This window comes from Meles meles, chromosome 3 (genome assembly GCF_922984935.1).
Source record: "Meles meles chromosome 3, mMelMel3.1 paternal haplotype, whole genome shotgun sequence".
Taxonomy (NCBI): domain Eukaryota; kingdom Metazoa; phylum Chordata; class Mammalia; order Carnivora; family Mustelidae; genus Meles; species Meles meles.
Genome location: NC_060068.1, coordinates 146,232,525 through 146,240,030, shown reverse-complemented (window position 1 = coordinate 146,240,030; position 7,506 = coordinate 146,232,525). Strand labels below are relative to the sequence as shown.

The 7,506-nt window shown below is 33.3% G+C and overlaps 1 pseudogene; it reads right to left on the bottom strand.

Moving 5' to 3' along the window:
• Positions 1-3,614: 3,614 nt before the first annotated feature.
• On the bottom strand, positions 3,615-3,730 carry LOC123939512 (annotated as a pseudogene).
• Positions 3,731-7,506: the final 3,776 nt, after the last annotated feature.

Here is a 7,506-nt window from a genome sequence, read left to right as displayed (position 1 = left end):
CGTTTTGCCTGGTTAAGGGAATTCTATCTGTCTTTTCTTTTCTTTTAAAAAAATGGGTGGATTCCAGGGATAAAGTTAAAAAGGGAAAGGTCAGAGTGGGATTGGAATTTAGGGTCATTTAAAACAGCCCAAGAGAATCTTGATCTTCAGAAAGATGGGGCCAGAGCAGAGAAGAGGCAAGACTTTTGAAATAACATCCTGAAAAGTAGATCTAAACACAGCATGGTTATTGTCTAATATTCCAAAATTAATTTTACAAAACAAAGTATTTTGGCTAGCAAATACATACTGCTTATCAATTGAGAAATGTGAGCTGTTACTGAGTTTGATCCAAAGTTTGAGATGAATTAAGAAGGGTAACATTTCCTGAAGGAGTTTTTAGTTCTTCTGTTTAACTCCTTGTGTATAATGTCTATCTTTGTTACTTGAAATTCTCATTCTCTTTTCTTTTTCTTTTCCCTTCCTTCCTTCCTTTCCTTCTTTTTTTTCCCTTCTTCCTTTCCTTCTTTCTTTCTTGCCATAAGATCATATCTCTGCACTCCGAATCTGGTAAATAGTTCCTGAAGTTACTAGTTAAAATACCCTTGATCCCACTCTGAAACAGCCCTGAAGACTTAAATGAATGGTGTTTGGTGATCTCAGTTCAGTCCCCAGTAAATGTCCACATCACAAAACCACATCACTTAATTTTAAGTGATTGATTATATCTGCTTAGCTTAAACTCAGGCTTGAGTCAGCCAGAAGACTTTATTACCCTCCATTCCTGTGAGGGTGGTCCAGCCAGGTCAAAGTCGAGGTCAATAATAGTGCAAGAAGGTACTGGCCTTGCCAGTAAGCAGACCTAGTCTCAACCAGAACAAAGAACTTCATTCCTCAGAGATGCTGTTTGTGTAAACAGACATAGTCACCACTAATACTAAAAGGCCACAGTGAACAAGTAGCATATTTGACCATATTTGTTTAGAACATATTTGCTTAGAACTTAATCTAGGAAACAAAATATTTAAAATAATTACTTTATTAGATACTTCAAAAGCAGTAAGATTACATGAATCAATTCCTCAATGAAAATATCTATTTAATTATGAAAATTGAAGATACAATTTTAAAAGTAACTTCTAATAGAAAAACATTTAATTATAAATAATAGACTCAAATTTAAATTTGTACCCTAACTTGTACGCTATGAAACATTATAAATAGGTTAATAGTTTGTTCCCAAAAGGAATCTTGTGTTTATGTTTAAATGCAAAATGAAAATATCTACACACTTTTATGTTAAAAGTCATACTTTAAAGTAGAACTAAATATTACTCATGGTAGGGGATTTCAGATTGTACAGCTACAGCAAAATAAGATAACCCATTAGCACCAAACATATATAATTATTTTATATGATTGTAATGGGAAATTATGACAAGAGAAATATGATTTTAATGGTAACATTAAAAACCAGACACTAAAATATGTCATACAAGAAAATTATCCAAAAAAGTTAATTTGGTCCTTAAGTACTATTAATTTTTAACTTTCCCATGAATTAGCCCATTAAAATATGAAGACAAAGTATTTTAGTATATTTTTGAACTAGAAGCCATATTTTAAATAAAGCAAATTAAGCTAAATTGTATAAAAATGAGGATAATAATAAGTCAATGGAGAAACATATATGATAAAGCTTTAGTGGGCAACCAAATAGACCTTCATATAAACACTACCACTGTTTCTTATTGAATGTGGCCTTGGAGAAGTGATTAAATCTCTGAATGAACATTCCCCATTAGGTGGTAAATTGGGACAGAGGCTTTATGGGGAATAATTTGTACCATGCAACTTTGTTGTAAAGAATCAAATTTTTAATATAGATAAAAACATATGACATATATTAGATGAATCTTTGTGGGGATTTTTTCCATATAAAAAACTCATAAAGATGGCTTTAAGAAAAATAGCCATAAAGACTGTAAGTAAAAACTCAGTGATTGTTTTCTAAGTTTTATAATCCCATTTGCTCTGCAGTGGTCTATTTTATAGGTAAGTTCCGAGTAAATGTAATCTTAAATTCATGTCATTTGTAAATTAGAAAATAGTTATAATAACTTAAATTGGGCAGCAAGCAATAGAAATTCTCTCTTGTTGCCCTGATAACAGGTAGTGTGTCCATGTTGACACGGACTGAATAAACCACCCTGCCTGTCCCTACATTTGTCTTAACATGTTAACACTCAGTGCAAGGGTGTTTGGGTAGCTCAGTAGATTAACTATCTGAACTTTGGCTCAGGTCCTAATCTCAGGTTCTGAAAACGAGTCCCACATGGAGCTCCCTGCTTGGTGGACTCTCTTCCTCTCTCTAATAAGTAAGATCTTCAAAAAAAATTTAAAAAAATCAGTGCAGACTACTGCAAATACAGGTCAGCTGTGGCAGTCAGTATGTATCACTGGGACAACCAAAATAGATCAACCATGTCCTGATTCTTCTAAAAGACCTACAAGAATGCACATTTTTTAAAAAGTTTATTTGTTTAAAAAAAGTTACTTCTATAAGAGGTTTTCCAAACTCCATTTGATATATAACTGTACTAGATATAACAAACAAGCAAACCAAAATTTTTTTTTGTCTAGTTTTGTATTTTTAGAAACAGAAGCAACACACAGTAGTAATAAGATAAACCACAGAAGGCAGAAAATAAGAAATGAGTGTCCTATAACCAATTACCCTATTTTCCTGGGATAAGCATTGTCAGATACTTATTTACTGTTTATCCCTTCAGAGATTTACGTACATACAAAAATATATCCTTATATATTTTAAACAAAATTAGGAGCTTATACGTGTGTGTAGGTATGTGTATGCATATATGGGTATATGTAATGGACTTTACCATGTTCTGGGCAGTTCATTAGAGACTAATAGCCTGGGCCAAAATCAAGTTTCTGCTTTGCAAGTTTAATTAGATTATCCAACCTGTGTCTCAGTTTACACAATATTCAAGTAGAATGATAATGATAATTATCCTCAGATAGTTGCAAACTTTCTGTGTGCTCAGTAATGTTAGCTATTATTACTATTCTATATTGGTATATATAATCCCTATCATTTTTTAAGATGCATATTCTTGAATGGATATGCCATGTTTATTTAACCAATTTCCTATTGACTTTCATATTATCTTTAATTTTTTGTTATACATAAAGTATATTAAACGAACTTAAGAATAATTCTTTGTGTACTGCAATGAAAGTGTCTGTAAATGATTTCCTAGAAGTGAAATTGGAGATTAAACAATATATGCATTAACAATTTCGGTAGATATTCTCAAACCATCCTTTCAAAAAGACAATGTGTCAGAATACCATGAACTATGTAAAATACCTATTTTATCACACTATTTACAACATTAGCTAGTATCAGTAATTTTAATCTTCATAAGTTTGATGAAATTGAATGAGATAACGACTTCCATATCTATTTTACTTTTATTTATATCAGATATGTGTTCATGAACTTAATAAAATAAATAAGGTATTTTCCTTGTTTTTTCTGTAATCCATTCAAATCCTTTGTACCTTCCTCCCAAGATTTTCATCTTTGTTTTTTTTTTTAACTTTCTAGAAAAAATATAGAATGCTTCACAAATTTGACAAATTTGTGTGTCATCCTTACATAGGGGCCTTGCTAAGCGTCTCTGTATCTCTCTAATTTTAGTATATGTGCTGCTGAAGTGAAGACTTCATCTTTGTATTCTTATTCATTTGTTAAAGCTCTTTACATGTTAAATGCATTAACCATTCTTTGTATCAGAAAATATAAGCAATCTTGGCAATAATCTCAGTTATTACTTCCTCCTAATAATTTTTAATCAATAGAGATAAATTTCAGGCCCTTAATTTTAAAATGGTCCATATATGCATATTTGCATATAATTAAAAACATGTGGTTGCTCATTCAAAAAATTTTTTATAGAAATAATTCACCATTTACTTGGTCTCTTTTAGAAAATCCAAATATCATGATCACTTTTGCAAGGATGAAAACTCTCCTGTACATCATGGAAGATCTAAAGATCCATGATAGTCTAATTTACATGTTGGCACTTTTATTTAGGTTTACTTAAATTTCTTTGTTTAGGTTCCATAAATGGGATACTGTATCTTATATTTTAAGCACTTGGTTTCTCTCTGCTTTAAAAGAAAATTAGCATACTGCAGTCAGAGAAATCTTTTATTTTATATTTTTAAATTTTTTATTTAAATTCAATTTAAGTACACATAGTGTATTATTAGTTTCAGAGATAGAATTTAGTGATTCATCAATTGCATATAACACCCTGTTCTCATTCCATCACATGCCCTCCTTAATATCCTTCTCCCAGTTACCCCATCCCCCCATCCACCTCCCCTCTGGCAACCCTCAGTATTTTTCCTATAGTTAACAGAGTGATCTTTAAAAACCACAATATGATTTTGTTTAATTCTTTTAATAACTCTCATTTGCAAATGTTTAAGATGGCTTTTAGCAGGGCTATTATAAAGTGTTGTATAAAGAGGGGGGCTATCGCACATCTTCATCACCTGTGACCTTATTAGAAATGCATATTCTCAGGCTCTATCCCATACTTACTGAATCAGAATTGATGCTGAAGTATGAGAAGCACTAAACAGGATCTTGGCGGAGGAGTGGAAAACCCAGTCTTTCTATCCATTTTCTTCCAGTCTTGCTCTCTTTTTGATCACTGTATCCCACACTGCTTTTTTTTTTTTTTTTTTTTCCTAGCTACACATTCCTTTCAATACCCTTTCCTTTTGCTTGGAATATTTCTTCCCTCCTTTTGTTCTACTAAATCTTACACAATTTAAATGCTACTTCTTTGAGGAAGTCTTCCTGTACCATCAAACCATGCTCTTCCTTATTTTATATTTTAATATTCCTTTATGCTTTTTATCAGTACATGTTTTGGGGATTCTTAAATCCTTCAATCCTCACACCATCACTATTTCTAATCATAAGAAACCCTTGAATCCTCAGATCCTATCATGGTGCTTGATACATACTGAGATTGAAGTAAATATTACTTGGAAGAATGAATAAATACATCAATGACTAAAATCCTCCCCAATGTGCTTCCTCACTAATTTGAGGATCAAACCTAAACTCAATGATCACTTTATGACTGAAGACTCCTCTGGTTTCCTCCTCTTCTTCAGGATGCCATGTGCCTCTTTTTCTGTGCCCTTTTGCATTCCGTGTTCTGACATTTCCTTTGATTTATATTTTGACCAGTTGTCAAATCCCCTTGCTTTTCTGCTTCTTCTTGAGGTTAGGGATGGCATCTCTCTCTCCTGCTTTCTCCAGGCCATTTCTTTCTGTCTTTTATTTATCCTTGGTGACTGGAGCATAGCAGACTCTCCAGTGAGCTTTGTGAATTAAATTAAGTGTTAAGACAGACTTTGCCGCAGTTTGTTTTGAAATCCAGGGCCAGTCGGTTAATTTCTGTACATTTCAGTTTGCTCGCTTATAAAAGGACAGTAACTTCAAGGAACTTTTTGAAAGGTGATCTATATTTTGATTGTGGTAGCCGTTACTCAGTGATACAAGATGAGTAAAACTCATCAAACTGTGTTTTTAACATGGGTGGGTTTCATTTGTGTAAATAACAGCTCAGTGAACTTAGAATAAAACTGAAGGCAGAAAACTAAATCATGACATGGTGGTCCAGTAGATATTTTTGAGTTGAATTTAGAATGAGTTTCATTTTTTTTTAAGATTTTATTTATTTATTTGACAGAGAGAGATCACAAGTAGGCAGAGAGGCAGGCAGAGAGAGAGGGGGGAAGCAGGCTCCCTGCTGAGCAGAGAGCCCAACATGGGACTCCATCCCAGGACCCTGAGATCATGACCTGAGCCGAAGGCAGCGGCTTAAGCCACTGAGCCACCCAGGTGCTCCAAATGAGTTTCATTTTTTTTTAACTTATTTTAAGTGAACCTCTAAGCCCAGCCCTCAATTCCATCTTTCACAGACCGATCTCTGTGATGACGTTGCATGAGCGTTGATTCTCCCATTTTTATTAATCTCCCTCAATAGAAGCCCCTTTCCCAGTCTCTTTTGGAACTAAATTTTTTAGGTTTTCCCCATCAACATTAGATCACATTCAAGGGTCATTGCTGAATATGATACCCACTTGAGGATGATGTAAATCCTTAATTATCCAATTAAGTGACTTCCCTAAGGGCATATATCACCCAAGGATTTGCTTGTGTTTAGTCAATGTGGTTTAAATGAAACTTGGAGTGAATTTATTTTAAGATTCAAATGCATCTTCACATTACTTTTCTACCTTACAGGAAGATCATAAAGAGTTTCTTTCTGTGATGATTAAGGCATAGTATCTTATCAGACCAAGAGTATCTTATGGAGTAATATATAAAAAATATATTACTCTATAATATGTAATACAATACTATATAACACATATAATAAAATATAAACTGAGGGTTGTTGGGGGGAGGGAGGGTTGGGAGGGGGAGTGAGGTTATGGACATTGGGAGGGTATGTGCTATGGTGAGTGCTGTGAAGTGTGTAAACCTGGCGATTCAAAGACCTGTACCCCTGGGGATAAAAATACATTATATGTTTATAAAAAATAAACAATAAATAATTAAGAAATATATATATAAAATAGTACATATTATATATATACATATATATAAATATAAAATTCGCAAACACACACAAACCTATAGCATTCTTAACACAATTTAATGTTTATTTTCCATTCCTATTAATCTTTCACTGTTACTATAAGGAACTGTTTCACATCTAATGTGTTGTTAGAAAAGTGCCATTATTTAGAACCTCAGAGACACCTGCCTCGCTTTGCTGGTGGGTTACTTCGAATTTTATTATGCCAGGAAATTGTTTTTCCTTCCCATGTGTTTGCCCTCTTATCACTCATCCCATCTCACACTTGCAAACCCATCCTGACTCTAATAGGCGAGGATGCTCAATCATCCTAGAAGCTGACATGTATAACAGCAATAAGGAAAAGACGAAACAAAGGTGGTCTGACTGCTGCACAGCCACCTGTGATAAACATGAGAAATGGGAACCTCACATTTTAAAATTGCAAAAGAAGAACTTTGTTGTAACCTTATAAAAGGATATTTCTACCCTTATTTTATATTTCTTAAAAATCATTCTCATGCATAATCTGGGACTACATGGATGAAAATATATTGTATAATTATAGATTTTTTCAAATTGTAATACAAATAATTGATTGATTTGTCTTGTTTTCCTTCACAGAAGGGTGAAACAATAATTTCTGTGGTTCATAATATAAAGGATTCATTTCACATTTAAAAATAGTGTTTTTCTTTTTCTCTCTCTTTTTTTAGAAGATCTTATTTATTCATTTTCGAGAGTGAGTAGGAGAAGGAGCAGCAGGAGAGGGATAAACAGGCTCCACACCCAGCATGGAGCCCTATGTGGGGCTTGATCCCATGAC